This window comes from Aythya marila, assembly GCF_965140915.1.
Source record: "Aythya marila genome assembly, chromosome: 1".
Classification (NCBI taxonomy): Eukaryota; Metazoa; Chordata; class Aves; order Anseriformes; family Anatidae; genus Aythya; species Aythya marila.
In genome coordinates, this window is record NC_139042.1 from 126,126,082 (window position 1) to 126,143,165 (window position 17,084).

The 17,084-nt window shown below is 43.4% G+C and overlaps 1 long non-coding RNA gene across 1 annotated transcript; it reads right to left on the reverse strand.

Moving 5' to 3' along the window:
• Positions 1–3,884: 3,884 nt before the first annotated feature.
• LOC309886550 lies at positions 3,885–13,104 on the reverse strand. The gene is made up of 3 exons (XR_014318951.1): positions 13,054–13,104; positions 12,593–12,671; positions 3,885–3,941 (listed from the first exon to the last, which is right to left on the reverse strand). It is a non-coding gene; the product is annotated as an uncharacterized lncRNA (long non-coding RNA).
• Positions 13,105–17,084: the final 3,980 nt, after the last annotated feature.

Genomic DNA, 17,084 nt, shown 5'->3' on the forward strand with positions numbered 1-17,084 from the left:
AATTCCAAAACTGTTTACCTTTTTAATAGTTTAATTATCTGAGCCACAAAGAATGTTCACAAGCTACCATCTGAGATTCCCTAGTTAAATGACAGTGTTCAAAATTTTTGTGTACCATCATGTTCAGCTGGGTAGCAAGAAAATAACAATAAGGGTTTTTTGTTTTTTTTAATTAATCAAAAGCAACAGAATCATCAAAGCCTCAATAAACGAGAGAATGAGGAGAACACTCTGACACACCAAGTCAGACAAGCTCAGAAATACCACAGTAAAGGAGGACTGAAGATGAATTTGAGCATGGTCTATGTAGTCTATGTCAAAAACTATCTAGACAAAAAAAAAAAAAAAAAAAAAAAAAAAAGTGGATATGCCATGCCCTAGTTGGCTAAATACATACGATGTATACATTACATAAAAAACCCCAAACACAAAGCAGACCCATTCATTCAACTTCAGAAGTTCAAAAAGTAAGGGTTGAAGTCTCCAGAAATTTTCCTGACATCAGCTTACCAAAACATTACATGATACACTCCTTTTTAGCCTTTTGTTGTTGTTTTCTTTGGATTTCATGATTAAAATTTTCACACCAAGTGAAAAGATGCACTTAATTGCTCAGCTGTATGGCTTCCAAAGCCAGTCACTTTGCTCAAGACAAATCCCCTCCCTAGCAATGCATACAAGTAGACAACACCATCTCCTGAAGGACATATGGCCAACATAAACATAAAAAGCATTTTGAATACAGTTCAAGGCTTCATATCTACGCCAAGCACTTTCAGTGACAGCGGAAGCTCTGAGTCCATTCTGATCCAAGCTCCACAAATTTAGTGGAAGAGAAAAAAATACACACTGTTCAGTTGTGTGCCAACTCCCAAGACTCTCTTCTTTCAGCACGAAAGAGTTGCACTAACTTCATCAGATGTCACCTGTGTATTCAGGGAAGTGCACAAAACCAGAGACAGAATCTGTCAGCTTTATCTCACATTGGTGAGAGACAAAGCATGCTCAACTGGTTCCTTCCCCTTTTGAATCCCCTGGATGGGCACATGTATTTTGGACATCCTCTGACTTCCTTTCTCATTAGAGCAAGTTTTGCCAGAGGTTCCAGGCTTGGCATTTGTTCTCTTCAGTTTCCACCAATTTGAACATTATACTCCTCCACTCTCACATTTCTTATTCTGAACCCATTGTTTTACTGAGAGATTAACGATGTTCCAGTGATGCATTCTCCACCAGGATAAAAGACACAGGCTCCTCACAGCACCTCCGCCTCCTCACCACAGTGTCTCTGTTTCCTTGTTACATTTCCCTCTGTTCAAACGCTGTTTTTTATTCACTCTTGGTCTCTCTGTTCTTATTTCTGTCATGGCCCATCTCTTAACACAAACCACAGAGACAGGCTTTGGGGTCAGTGGAAAGCCAAGCCATGAAAAAAGCACAAATATTTTACCTCCAGCAGATTCAGTTTAATTGTTCTGATGGTGGCAATTTCAATGCTAACTCTCTCCTTTCACACATAGCATCTCATTGAGATTCAGAGATCCTGCACGGCCAGAGAGCTGCCAAGGGACCTTCAGTGAGGTCTCATTGACAAGGAGCACATCTTTTACCAACTCCATAGTCTGACACATATACTTTCTAATATCAGTCCCACAGTCGTTGCTGTCAGTAACAGTTCCCTCTCAAGTGTTTGTGGCAGCTGTTCAACACAAAACACTGAGGATAACTGTAAGTACATCTGTGATAAAATGAAAACTAGAGAAACTGTGGGTCCTCTCCAGAAGAAAATGGGAAATCTAGATACGGAGAAGACAATTACTTTTTTTTGCCTCAGTCTATACCAGCAAGACCTACAGCCACACAGCCCAAGCCCCAGAGGCAAAGGCAGGGACTGGGAGAATGAAGAACCACACACTATAGGAGAAGAGCAGGTTCAAGACCATCTAAGGAAGCCAAAGGTATAGAAGTCCATGGGAATTGATGAGATGCATCTGTGGGTCCCGAGGGAACTGGCACATGTAGTTGCTAAGTCACTGTTCATCATATTTGAGAAGTCTGCAGATGACACCAAGCTGCATGGTGTGGTCTACATGCTGGAGAGAATGGACGCCATCCAGAGGGACCTGGACAGGCTTGAGGGGTGGGCCTGTCAGAACCTCATGAGGTTCAACAAGACCAACTGCAAGGTCCTGCTCCGAGGTCAGGGCAATCCAAAGCACAAACGGTCTGGGTGGAGAATAGATTGAAAGCAGCACTGATAAGGACTGGGGAGTGTAGGCTGACAACAAGCTCAACATGAGCCAGCAACGTGTGCTTGCAGCCCAGAAAGCCAACTGTATCCTGGGCTGCATCAACACAAGTACATGGATCTATTAGAGTGAGTCCAGAGGAGGGACATGAGGATGATAAAAGGACTGGAATACCTCTCCTTATCGAGACAGGCTGAGGGAGTTGGGGTTGTTCAGCCTGGAGAAGATTCTGGGAAGACGTTATAGTGACCTTCCAGTACCTAAAGAAGGCCTACAAGAAGGCAGGAGAGGGACTTTATCAGGTAGTGTTTTGATAGGACAAGGAGTAATGGCTTTGAACTAAAAGTGGGTAGATCTAGTCTAGATCTAAGGAACAAATTCTTTACTGTGAGGCTGGTGAGGCACTGGAACAGCTTGCCCAGAGAAGCTGTGGATGCCCCATCCCCAGAAGTGTTTAAGACCAGGTTGGATGGGGTTTTGAGCAACCTAGTCTAGTGGGAGGTGTCCCTGTCCATGGCAGGGGGGTTGGAACTAGAGGATCTTTAAGGTCCCTTCTAGCCCCTACTATATATCTGCCCCCCTTTCCCTGCTGAAATCAGTATCAGGCACAACACACTAACTAGAGATGTCCCTATTCACTCCTCCCAGGCAGCAGTGCTTGCCAGCACAGCTTTGTGAAATCTGACAGTGTGGTTCCAGTCTTGCTTCTGAGCTGGCTGCACTCTGAGCAATTCACTTTACCATGGACGTCTCTTCAACCCTTGTCTTGTTCAATGGAACTGCAAGCTGTTGGGTCAAGGACTGTTTGTCATTACAGGTATTCTTCGATGTTATTGAAAAAAAAAAAAAAAAAAAAAAAAGCAACTCTAGCATTCGTTTCTAAGTTACAGGAGTCAAATACTGCTACTATCAAGGATGTGAACCACAACATTTTCAGAGAACCTTACAATGGCTCGAGTTGGAAGGGACCATAAAGATCATCTAATTCCAAAGCCCCTGCCATGAGCACGGACACCACCCACTAGATTAGGTTGCCCAGGGCCTCATCCAACCTGATCTAACACCTCCAGGGATGAGGCATCCACAGCCTCCCTAAGCAACTTGTTCCAGTGCCTCACCACCCTCTGAGTGAAGAATTTCTTCCTGACGTTTAATTTAAATCTCCCCTCTTTTAGTTTAAAACCATTCCCCCTTGTTCTGTCATTGTCTATCTGAGAAAAAAGTTCCTCTCCATCTTTTTAATAAGCCCATTTTTAAGTATTGAAAAGCTGCAGTAAAGTCCCCCAGAGCCTTCTCTTCTTCAGGCTGAACATCCTCAGGTCTCTCAGCTTTTCTTCAAAGGAAAGGCTTACTTTCTTCATTTTCATGTCTCATCCACAGAAACAGTAAAATAAAGGACTTCAAACAAGAATGAGTTCAGCCAGAAGGGAGTATGTCCTGCTACTCAAGCAATAACTTCATAGGAGTAGTGTATAATAAGAAGACTTGGAAACAGCAACAACCAATTACTTCCACCCAGAACATGTTAAGAGATGAACTTAGCCAATGCAGTCATACAAGATGTGGGTTTAGAAAAGTAACAGTTTGGAATAATGTGAAATGTATAGGGTATAACAGAGCATAGTATTGAAACTTACCAGAGGAAAACGGTGGGGAAATTTTATAGCATACTACAACAATAGGTCAGATCCTCTAAAAGAGAAGAATGAGTGCAATCAATGGATGACTAGCTCCAAGTGAGTTCAACTTAGAGATTGCAGGGGGAAAAACAAAAGTACTAGAAGGGGAAAAGGTGCAAAAACAGTTACACAACAATAACTGAATGATGTCTGAAGTTTACAGGCAAAAGAGGACAAAAATCATGAACATGTTTTTACAGGGACTCTAAGAAACAACAACGACAAAAAAAAAAAAAAATGATGATGCAACTGTAGCATGACCAACTAGCTCTAAACTAGCAGGGTATAACTCTTCCACAGCACCCTAGCCACCAGTTATTCAGGCTCCCTGAGGTGTTACAATCTAGTCATCAAATTGGCCTGGACCCAGTGCTACTTTAAGTTCCATCAGAAGGTCCAGCAATGGTGGAAGCGAGTGGGAACAGTTCACTGAGCCTTTGAAGGGTCTCCACTCACTCACTCTACAACTTAGCCAACTGTTGAGATGGGCTACAACCACAGCTGTTGCCCTTGGACTTCTGCAATCCTGGGGCAATGCTGGCTATTCCCTCTGAATGCCTCTATTCACCCAGGACATCAGAGTATTGCTGACTAATCCTGAGAGTAAAACCAGTTAAAATATGTGTTACAGGCAGTAGGTGAAGCAAAAGCTCTTAATAGGCAACAGCACCGGGCAAGGAAGAAAAGAGAATCGAGATTTCCCTCTGTGTGTTGTGTAAGGTAGTATAATTATTACACCTACAGACTGCACTGTAAGACTTTTGTCTCCATCCAACCACTGAACAAGACTGGTTTACAAAGGAACAAGCACTTTTGGCCTTGGATCATATTCAACATATAAGACTGAACTCCATCTGTACGCTTATGATTTTGTGCTAGGTGCAAAATCAAGCTTGGTTTGCTTGCTACACTGAAATTGTCCGCAGCAGCTACTGTACGAAAGGCACCTGACTTCATGACCAAAGCAAAACAATGCTTTTAAATTATTGCAGTAGCTGAGCTCTGGCTGAAACAGAGAGAGGATGTAGTGTCCAATGCAGTGATATAAATCAAAACAACAAGAAAGGAGAACTTCTATCAGTGCAGCACTGGATAATGCAGTCAGATAGGGTGTGATGACAAAAGACTTTGTGTGGCCTTGCACGCTATCCAGTCAGGTACATTTGTGATAAAGAAAACAGAACAGTCTTGCCGCCCTAAGAGGAGGAAGAAGAAAAATAAAACAACCCATATCAAACAAAAACAAACAACAGCAACAAAACCCCAAATCTAACAACAAAACATATGCAGGCTCAAAGGTTTGGTGTGCTCCCACTGTTCCAGGGGTGGCCAACTTGTGGCTTGATCCCTAGCCACGGGCAACCCATTCACAGCTCCAACACTGGCTACACGACAACACAGGCTGCGCTTTGGGCTGAGAAAATGACAACTATACCATTTACATGGCAGCTGGGAGAGAAAATGAGCCAGCAATGGTAGCTGAGATTGACACTGCCAGGTTGCCCTGGGATTGAGCCATACACAGGGTTGGCTCCAGCCTTCAGCGGAACTATATAATTCCTGGGGAGTCAGAAAAAAAAAAAAAAAAAAAAAAAAAAAAAGGTTGTGGTAGAGTGAAGGTGGTTAGCCACCCTTATACTAGCAGCAGTGGTCACCAATAGCCCTTCTTTCAACAGTCACCAAGCTAATTAGAGAAGAATTAACCAGGAAGAGCTCCAATAATTGTGTTCCCCTTCTATCACAGAATTTTTAGTAGTATTATTTAACATGTTATTTAACACAACTGCCTCTGGGTTTACTGATTAAAATGACTTAGATCTTACCAAATCAAATTTGAAGAAGCAAGTCTTGCTTACCAAAGAGTATTCTTCACTTAATTATTAAATGAAATGGAAGCTTTACTAGGAACCTAAAAAATATTTACTCCTAAACCCCCTGTTCTGAAAATCTCACCATGAGGCTAAAAAAGCCCCTATTTTACCTATGGAAAAGAAATATAGCACAAAGATCTACCTAAATGAATTGCCCAATGATGAAAATCAGACTGAGGGCAAAATCCAGCCAAGAATGTCAACACAAGGAAAGATGAACTTTAAAAGTGATTTGTGAATGCAGCTGCTTTAACTTCAGAGGGGCTCATTTTTCTCAGGACTGATGTTTAACACTTTCCAGAAATTGAGCATCTTTTGAGTCTCCAGTCAAGTAGCATAAAATTGATGGACTCATAATGTTCTGTCATTTTATGATATCCAAATTAAATTCTTATTTCTCAATCCTGCCTCCTATTGAGGATGTCTCTCAGCCTCTGCTCTTTCAACTGGTGATAGGATATGAGGGAATTGCTTAAAGCTCTGACAATATAAACTCAGATTGGATGTTAGGAAAAAGTTCTTCACTGAAAGGCTAGCCAGGGAACTGATCATGGCCCCAAGCCTATCAGTGTTCAAGACGTGTTTGGACAACACTCTTAAAAATGTGGTTTAACTCTTCAATTGCCTCATTTCGAGTCAGGGGCTGGACTTGATGATCCTCATGGATCCCTTTCACCTCAACATATTTTGTGATTCTATGATTCTTTTCTAGGACTCAGGGGTACATGTCCCAAAACAGCACAACTGTTACATACTTCAGTTCCCATAAAACCAGTGGCAGAATTTCACATGAACTTAGACAGGAAATAAATGTTTGCAAATCTCATCTAAAGCTCAGAAAGTGTTTAGCTCCAAAACTAGGGCCAGTCTTCAACAAAAGCAATAGCTGAACCAGCGCTAGGAGTCTTACAACAGGATAGACACAAGCACTAACCACAATGCACAAGCAGTCAGATTTCCACATTTTCCTTGCTTTCAGGTGGCCTATGTTGCAAGCATAATCTGTGTGCCTCCCTGTCCAGTCAGGGCTAAAGAAGGCCTTTACTAAAGCCTTAAGACAGAAGCAAACCACAAACAGGCAGAACAGGTATATTAAATGGGACCTCGGTTCAGTCAACATTCATTAATAATTTAAGCATGTGCCCTGATTTTAGTAGGAGTTAGACAGGAGCTTAAAGGTGTTTTGATGCACCAATGCCTAAGTAAAGATCAACCATGAAATATCTGCATCATCTGTGAGAGAAGGTCCAAAGGATATTCAGAGGGCTAGAGCACCTGTCCTATGAAAACAGGCTAAATTGGGGTTATTTAGCCTGGAGAAAAGAAGGCTCTGGGGAAACCTTATAGCAACATTCCAGTGCTTAAAGGGAGCCTGCTAGAGAGACCAGGGAAGGACTCTTTATCAGTGAGTGTGTTGACAGTACAAGGGGTAGTGGTCTTAAACTAAAAGAGAGTAGATTTAGATTGGATATATTAGGAAGAAATTCTTTACTCAGGGGGTAGTGAGGCACTGGAATAAGTTGCCCAGAGAAGTTGTGGATGACCCATCCTTGGAAGTGTTCAAGGCCAGGTTAGATGGGGCTTTTGAGCAATCTAATCTAATAGGTGGCATTTCTGCCCATGGCAAGGGGGTTGGGATTAGGTGATCTTTAAGATACCTTCCAACACAAACCATTCTGATTCATAGGCATAAGCCCTGCTCACAACTGCGAACCAAAACCACATTCTCCCCATGAAATCAGAAACCATCACAGCTCAGTTTTGTAGTACACAGCCCACCTGAAACATGAAGCAGGTGAATATTGCCTACTTACAGATAAGATGATTGTTTCTTGGCTAACACTCAGGAAGGTCCACCAGATTTGTTCTTTTGTAAAAAAAAAAGTCTGAAAATTCCCAACAGACAAGGAGATTCCAGCCATTTTGGACTGATTCCAGTTCTCCCACTGGCTTGATACAAAATGTAGTAAAGCTGTCCACAACTCAGACTAGTCAGAACTTTTCCCTCTCAGCTGTGACAGTACACAGTCATTTCCAAGCTATTGAAAATACAGTGATTTCATAGAAAGCAAGTGAAAACCATGAAAACCTGTAAGTACAAGTCCAACGCTCAAACTGGAATCCCTAAGCATAGAAAGAGGAAACAGAAAAAGCAAAACTGAAAAACACAGGTTAAGCTTGCTTCAGGATATTACAGGAAAGCACAAACCTTTTGATTGATCTCTTTGCCCTTCCAGACCTTTCTTCCCAGGAAGGTCAACAGGTTATATACCTTCTGTTGGATTAATCTACAGGAGGAACAGGGGCAGCCAGCCAAGCAAAACTAGACTCTTAAAGGGACACAGACAACCACAGACTTAACTCCAGTTTTTAAAGCTCATTCTTACAAATTAAACTTGTGACCAAAAGTGGTGGAAAACCATGCTTCTTCTCTATTTCTCGGTTATGTTACCATGTGGGAAAGAAAAATTACTTTGTTTCACCTGTACAGTAATTTTCTTGTTTGTGTAGATCTTTCACAAAGAAATGAGAAGGGGAAATAAATACTATTATTATTTAGTTTAAAAAACAAAAACAAACAAAAACAAACAAACAAAAAACTAAAGCAGTAAGTGTACTTGGAGAAAATCATCTTATGCAACCCTCTTCAATTCTCTCTCTCTTTTTTTCCCCTAAGCTGACAAGATTTTCACCCAAAGAGAGCCTGACTAAAACCTGCTAGTTCAGTATCAGTGAGCTGGATTCAAGGACCTGCTATACTGATGTATGATCTGGTAAGAACACCAGCACATCTTTTCTCCCTTTCCATTCCAGCATACACATGCTCAGTGCTCTTTTGACGTTTCTTCCTTTAGTTGAAGCACAGCAGTCCTGGTTACAAGAGATTAGATTTTGACTGGACATCTATCATTAATGCTTACCACTGTACCAAGGAAGGCACAGTGAGGACCATGCTAATTTATTTTGTCACTGGCAAAAGCAAAGCAGATGCTTCAATGCCTTGTATCCAGCCACTGGCACTCATGCCTTAGTACAGCAGAATAAAACACCTCCCTTTTAGCAAACATACTCTAATGAAAGTAGGACTCCGTAATTATGAGCCTACAATGGAACAGAAAAACAGAGCCAGTGACTCAGTCAGTGGCACAGGGAACTGGAAAACCTGCCCCTCCCTAGCAGGAAAACGTCTAATTCATATGGTGTTAAAAACAAAGGGGAGTGACTGCATCATCTCCAGAAAAAGGAGGACCTAACGGGCAGGGAAAAAGAGCAAAACAAAAAAAACTCACCACCAACAAAAAACAAAGAACTCCAGTCATCTAATCTCATACCTTGTAATGAGCTCCAAACATGCAAATTCCAAACTTTTTACAAGGCTCTTCACTAGATCACAGCTCCACAAAGTAACATGTTGGGCATTTAACACGGTGATGGGCATAACGGATAAGTTGGGGCAGAGAAAGAAGCATACCATAATCAATAAAGACCATGGCTTCATAAACGCTACTGTAAATCTTGATAAACTTGAATGTTCTTCAAAGGAGGTCAGAATTACCATGAAGCTAGAGAATGAAAAGAAGACAAGTGCACAATGTGATAGGTTAAGATTTAGAAAAACATTTGCTACTCTCTTCAGGAAATAAAGACTGAAAAAAAAAATCAAATTGGCTTGGATAGCTCTGCTCATATTATTAGAAAATTACCTAGCACTTCAAAATTAAGTGTAATGGTATATACTAATGGAACAAACAGGTACAGGGGGCACCTGCTGTTTTGCTGCAGGGATCTTTGGTAGTCCAGTTTTCTTTGACATCTTAATGAATGATATAAAATGGAATAAAGGGAATGTTAATGAAACTTGCAGATGATACAGAATAAAGTTTACAAACACCAGTGGATATAGGCAACTCAAAAGGATGGCTGATAAATAAACAAGAGAAGGGGATAAAAGGGACACAAATTAGAGTATCTGGAAAAGTAATGCCAAGAAACTGAAGAAACCTCAAAGAACAAAAAAGCAAATACTTCTACAATTTTGTAAGACCACGGTAACTTTTGTCTGCCTATGCTCAGTTATTACTTCAGGCAACAGAGCGAGATGAATTACCTCCAACATCTTGCAGAAACAAACTACAAAAATATTCTCATTGCTAGTCTATAAGAACTTAGGTGTAAATGCAATAGAGAGAGAAAACCAATAATTTCACTGAAACATGCCAAGGCAAATCCTGGTGCAGTAGACTAAGAAAAATCAGTCTAAATTTCTGGAAATCCTTACTGATGTTAAAAAAACACTGGGCTATGGAAAAGCTGCCCAAGAGCATTGCTAGAAGATTTGTTGCATGGCACTTAGGAAAAAGAAATAAATCAATGAAGGACAAATATGAGGTATATGGACGGTGTTTCTTTTTCTTTTTAATATTAAAAAAAAATAAATGTAACACTGATTTTTGCTTCCTTAAGCTACAGTTTTGTGGCCAGATAAGACAAATTGTTTTGACTACCACAGTAGCAACTGTAAACATGGTCCAAAGAACTACCTAAGACAGGATAAAATGGCAATGCTGCTAAGGTGGCAATGTTGCTTCTTCCCCTACTCCCCATTCATTGCACCCCCTTCTCCAAACACAGCTCTATTTGTATCAATATGTAATTAACTGGACTTGGGAACAGATCTGGCTGAAAACTAAGTTGATAGAACAGCGTTACTTTTCATTTTGGTTAGCCTCCCCTGGCCCAAGTCACTAAATGGCTGCACAAATACCCATGGAATCGACAAAGGAAAGAGGTAAGACAAGTACAGGAAGGGACAGTCTGTGCAGATAAGTTGTGTCTTCAGCAGTGCCAGCCTAAAGTATTTGTTGGTCTTCACCTTGAATTCTACTGTGATGAAACCAAGAGTTAAAAGATACATTCAGAGGAGGAAAAAACAAAACAAAACAAAACAAAAAAATCCACAGCACTATGGAAAGCTGTGATTGAGTATAATGCCACTCCAGAGATAATCTCAAGCAGCAGGTATCAGAAATTGTACTTTTCGGCAACCTTCTCAAAACTCTACTTACTGATTTTGAGTTCTGTGAAACAAATATCGGAGTAAAACAACCACCAGCAACTCTTATTTTATTTTAAACCACAGGAAGATTCCGTGCCATGGAGCCCTTCTCTTCAGAGCCTGGCAGTGCTGTTCTCCTACATTTTTCCCACAAAAAGTTACGTAGTATAGGAACGTTAAAAAACACTTACCATGGTAATAACCTAAAATACTTGAAAGCTGTCAGTAACATTAATAAATCTAAAAGATGCAGTGGGAACCAAGAGAGTGGAGAAGATACTAACCCCCATTTGCAATAGTAATTCCCATGCACACTAGATCATTACAAGATCACCTCTAAGGGGTAAGAGCAATGAGCTGATGCTCCAGTTTAGAGATGATAAATTTGCCACATGTTCAAGTTTGAGAAATCCAGACCAGGTTTTAGGAAAACCCTGTGAGGTGACCGCACAGACTGGCTGCCTTTTGGTCTGTGAATTAAAGTGCCAAAGAGCCTACCGCATCCCACAGCCTTGATAAAGAAGCCCCTCTATGTTCATTACAGCACAGTACAACCTCCTTGCTCTAGTGAGAAAAATCTACTGAGAACAAAAGTTTTCAATTGTACCGGTGGTAGCACAGCAGCTGCAACAGGGCCCTAGCCTGGAAAAACCCTGTCTGTTTTCCCCCTTGTTCTGTTCATCTTACTCCTCCCTCCCCATTACTTTATTCCCTATTGTACTGCCCACCTCCTTCTGTAAAAGGAAAAATAAGATCTTCTCCATCTACACAGGCAGATGGACAGACAGGTGAATGAGTGCTCCACTCAGTTTGCACGCAGTGAAATCAAGTCTAAGGGAAAACAATCTGTTCCAAGTAAGGAGAAACAAGAAAAAAAACCTGCTTTACTACCTATCTCTCCTGTCTTTAAAAAGTATTTTGTGTTGTCTATTTATAGCTGATCTGCAGAGCTCTGCTCTTAAGGTTAGAAAGTAACACGTGTGTAACTTCAGGTTAAATAAAAACAAAACAACTTGGTGGAATTAGCCCTTAAGATATATTAAGGAGTTGCATGTTTTCCCCCTTTCCAGAAAAAAAAAAAAAAAAAAAAAAAACACTTTAGCATCCCACACAAGGAGTTGTTTAGAAGAATTTATATAAGTAAGATAAGAAATTACTTAGGGATGATCATTTGCCTTTTTTTTTTTTTTTTAATCATTTCCAGAGACATGCCACCCAAACTGAACTCTTCCAACTTCAGAGAAACTTATCTAGGAAAACAACGTTCCCTCATCTTTTGTTAAATGCCCTATAACAACCCAAACGCTTTCTCACGGTTGTTTTGGCTTATTATATATTTTGCATTTGTTGTTATTGTTGTTGTTTCCCAAAAAAAAAGCACTTTCTGTAGTTTACACCGGAATTTATATCCTTATAACAGAAAGCACTGATCCTCCTCTCCACCCCCCATACCCTGCACATCTTCACTAAAGTTACAGAAACCTATTTTTTCAACGAAAAGCGCTAGCAGTTTCCTGCCGATGCACCGCACCACCGAGACCCCGAAGTCTCGGCGCAGGCAGGGAGCGGGGGCAGCCGCCAGCAGCCTCCATTGAGAATTTTCCGATCGCTTCCTTTGTACGGCCGTGTCTCCTCCGTCGCACATGACTGGCTTCAAACCCCTCCTTTCACCCTCCGGCAGGCACCCGGTCCCCTTTACCCCGCGGGAAAGCGACCGTGAAAAGAGCGTGTCCTGACCTGAGCGAGGCAAGAGCAGCTGCCGTTCCGCAAAGGCAGAGAGGACCGGCTTCAAATCCTCCTTCTGCTCCAGGACTTTCTGCCAAGAGAGCAGATGAGAGTTATTCGGGATGCGCCCGTCCCTCTCCCCCGCCCGATCCCCACCCCCGAGCCCGCGGGGGTCAGGGCAGGGGTTTGGGAAGGCGGAGCGGGAGGAGCCGCTTCGCGCTCGGTGTCGCCGCCGCCAAAAAAACAGCGGAAAAAGTTGCCGGGAGCCGCGGCTGCCCTCGGGGCGGCTCCGGGATGGGTTCCCGGCCCCCCCCTTCCCCAGCCCGACGGCGGGCCCGGAGCGAACAAAGCCGGGCTGGGCGCCGCCGCCGGCCGGGCTGCCGGGGGGCGACCGGGGGCGGGCAGGGGGCGAGCGGGGGGCGAGGGGGAAGCGGCCCCAGGCGCAGCCCGGGCCGGCGCTGCCAACAACTCACCTCGAGAGCTTGGAGCGGCTGGCGGGACGGCAAGCCCGTGCGGCGGCCGGGCAGGAGTTTGGGAGGAAAAGGGAGGGTTTTTATTTCCCCTGGAGTTTGAAACGAGGAAGTGAGGAATGCGAGGAATGAGAGCTGGTATGAAATGAACGCGGCCGAGGGAGGGGACTCCCGTCTAACGTAGAGGCTGGAGCAGGGTTAGGGAGGGGGCTGGCCGGGGTGGGGGGGGAGGAAGGAGAGGAAGGCGAGAGAAAGGCCGAGGCGGAGTTGGGAACAAAACACAGCAGGGATCGGCCGCCTCTGGCTCCGGGCCGTGCGTGCCCAGGGAGGAGGGAGCGCGGGGCAATGGCCGGAAGAAAAGCCCTGCGGAGGCGGGGGCGGGCTGCCCCCTGAACAGAGGAGCGGAGGAAGGAAACTCCAGGCGGCCGCCAGGGAAAAGCGGAGGCGGGGGGAGGCGGAGGGACGGCGAGGGGCCGGCTGCGGGAGCGGCCGCCAGCAATCAGTGCGGCGGCGAGGGCGGGCTGGGAACTTGCGGGCGCTGTCCGGGACGGGACGGGCTCGTCCCCTGGAAGCAGCCAGCCTCGTCCCCGGGACCGCAGCCGCTTGCCCGGCGCCTTCCCAGCGCCGGGGGTGCGGAGCCCCGAGGAGCGGCCGCCCGCCCGCCCGCGCCGTGGTCCCCGTCGGAGCTGCCCTGCAGCGCCGCAGCCCGGGGGAGAGGCGCTGGTCCCGCGGCCAGCCCCTCGCAGCCAGGCGTGACCCGCAGGAAACGCCGCTTCGGAGCCCCTCGGGGACGTGACTTCCAGCCCCTGCAGCTGAGCTGCTGCAGAACAAGCCGGCCTCGGCACTGCAGGAGTGGTTACAGCAGTTCAGCTGTCCAGAGAGCATCCCAGAAAGGAAATTACTCACTTAACAGCAATGGGATGTCCTCTGCAGCCTTTTCTCAATCGCTCTCGCAGGTAGTTGACTTTAAAATGGCTTCCAGTTCTCTGTGGGGCTCCGTGCGTCCCTTCTCTGCCTTCCCTTCACAGTCCTCCCCCATCTGCAAAGCACACTCCGTGACCCATCACTACATGGACAACACACTGTGACCCCATGCATGCTCTGGCATGACACCAAAGTAGGCAGTCCCATCTTGGTAGCAGGCCTTTATTTGCTTACGCCTGCCAGACTTGCCTTGGGGCAGGTTAGTTGGAACCATGTCCTTTGGCTAGTCTGGTTCACTACATAGCTGCTCTTTTCCATGCATCTCCATGCTTTGTTGGCACTGCCTGGCTCTTCCTCACAGCAACAAATAACAGAACATCTTCACCATTAAGTCCTAAGGGTCCTTCGGGGTCTTTTAACATGCTTCTTTCTCGGTGGTCTCTTCTGATCAGTGATCAGTCTCCCGCTGTGCTCCTGTCCCACGGTGGTCCTGTTTGATTTCCATTTCCCTTCTTTCTCCTTTCCTGTTGTTACATTTGGAAATCGACCACCTGAGAAAGCAGGACCATGGTCAAAAACATGCCAAGGGAATTCAGCTATTTCTGTTTGGAGCACTGTAAGCCTGAGAACACTTTTCTCTGCCTGTGTACTTTTAACCCCCTTTTAGTTCTAATTATTTGGATGAAACACTTATTTATTTCATTTAAATGAAAATTATTTATTTGCACAAAAATCTCCCCAGCTTTAAAAACTGTTTTGCATATCATGAGACCCAGAGAAAACTTTATCTTTAGGCTATTGTGCTAAAATGCAGAGTATCATAATAATCAGCATTGCCCCACTCTTTCCTGATAACGTCCCTGCTTGTCTGCCTCTGATATCTGTTGTCCTAAACCTATTTAGAAAATTTTGAGTGAGGATTCAGCATTTTGTGCCACATAGCACAAGGGGTCCGGGCCAAAGAAATACCAGGCAAGTAACAATAATGACTTAAAAAAGAAGCAAATTGATATAAGCCTATTGCATTGTTTAAGTGTGCGCATACTGCATAGTTTAACCACTGCAGAAACATCTAAGGTAGCAAAAATAATCTCTTTTCAAAGGTATACATATACTAGAAATTTTGTCCAGCACTAGAAGATGATGATACAAGGAGACTGATTGCTGCACTTGGGTTGGAAAGGCACATTTCCAAAACAAGTAGATCATCCTGGTAAAACAGCAAGTCTAGTAAATGTAACTATTAGGGGCTCTGGGCAGTGCAGCTACATTAGCAAAATAATCAAACTTTTTCATGTCTTCAGCAAATGACTTTGTCACAGATGCCTCGTGTATACATAGCTACCTGTGAAAGAATTATGATAAAGTTGGCTTTGTTTAAAACTTCAATATATTGAAGAAATGCAAAAAGAAATATGTTAAGCTTTTGGAGGAACAGGAAGAAGTTCATAACTCTCTGTTGCAGAGAAAAGACTGAAAACAGGACCTAAATACATCTTAGAGCGTCAGAAACCAGGTGCAAAAAACACCTTCAAAAATGTATTCTTGTGATTTAGAAGGCAAGCTCCACTTAATTTAAATTGTTTTTTGTTTTGTTTTGTTTTCAAGTTTAGCAGTGATGAAGTTAACTGATATCAGAAATGTTTTCTAGTACTCTTATAATTGCTTTTCTTTGTAGCAAAATGCAATAAGCGTTTTATTTTATGAATACATAAAAAAAAGCTTTCTCACAAAACTGTAGGAATCAAAAGTATATACAGTACAAGACAAAAATATAACATTTAATGAAATTATTATTTTGTTGTTGTTACATAAAGCCCCGTAATTACGACATTTAGCCACTGTTTCTATTAAACCATATTTTAAAACATGTAATTTTATGAAAAACTTTTTTTTATATTAAAGGCAACTATTTCTCATAATGTCTGACTATGATTTCTAGGCCCGGTCTCACAATTATGTGACCAGCATACAGTTTTGCTCACATTTCCCTGCCGAATCAACACAGCTCAAAGAGAAAGAGTTGAAGCCTATTCCTTCCTGTGAATCATCACACAAATTGTTTGCAGGCCTCCAGTCAATCACATATGGGAACTCACTCAGGAGAAGAGAGTATTTTTTTGTTTTGTTACGTTTTGTTACTGGAGGTAATGTGGAAGCAAACTATTCTGCCTAGAACAGAAAGCAGAAGGAGCTGGACAACTTGATCAGACCTAATTCCCCAACCTTTCACTGTTTGTCTGAATGATTTTGATATGCAGCTTTTAAAATAGTCACTTTTCACAATAAAATAGTATTATTTTTTCTTTAATAATGGGCTCAATTCAATGAAGCAAGACTGTACAGTTCAAAAGGTACAAGATTAACAGTGAGTAAAGGGATCTTTCATGGCAGGGTTTTTGATTCTTAGCACTTTATAGTTGTAGCAGGCTCTTTTCCCTGTTAGTAAGGAAGCCCTCACCACAGTTGCTCTGCTACTGATCTTCATTATTATATAGTGGGACTATCACTTGGCCCTAGAATACTTCAGTTTCTTTCTTAGTTCTGGATTTCTGCTGTAATAGTTCAGAACTGCAGTTACTTACAAGTTCAACATTATAGCAGAGAAGATGAAATTCTTGTCTCTGTCAAAGAAGGAGTGTGTCTGTAGTTGAGTTTCACAAGGTTTTGCACAAACTCCCTGCTCTTGACCTGTAAACCATGGGGAAGACTTTGCTTGTCTTCTATAACAGGGATAGGAAAAAATAATTCAATCACTGGGCCCTGCACTTAGGTCACAACCTTGTGCAATTCTGCAGGTTTTGGGGAAGAGTGCCTGGAAAGCTGCTTGGCAGAAAAGGACCTGAGGGTGTTGGTTGACAGCTGGCTGAATATGAGCCAGCAGTGTGCCCAGGCAGCTAAGAAAAACAGCATCCTGGCTTGTATAACAGTCTAGCCCGCAGGACCAGGAAAGTGATTGTCCCCCTGAACTCTGCTCTGGTGATGCCGCACCTCGAGTACTGTGTTCGGTTTTGGGCCCCTCACTACAAAAAAGATATCGAGGCCCTGGAGCATGTCCAAGGAAGGGCAACGAAGCTGGTGAGGGGTCTGGAGAACAAGTCCTACGAGGA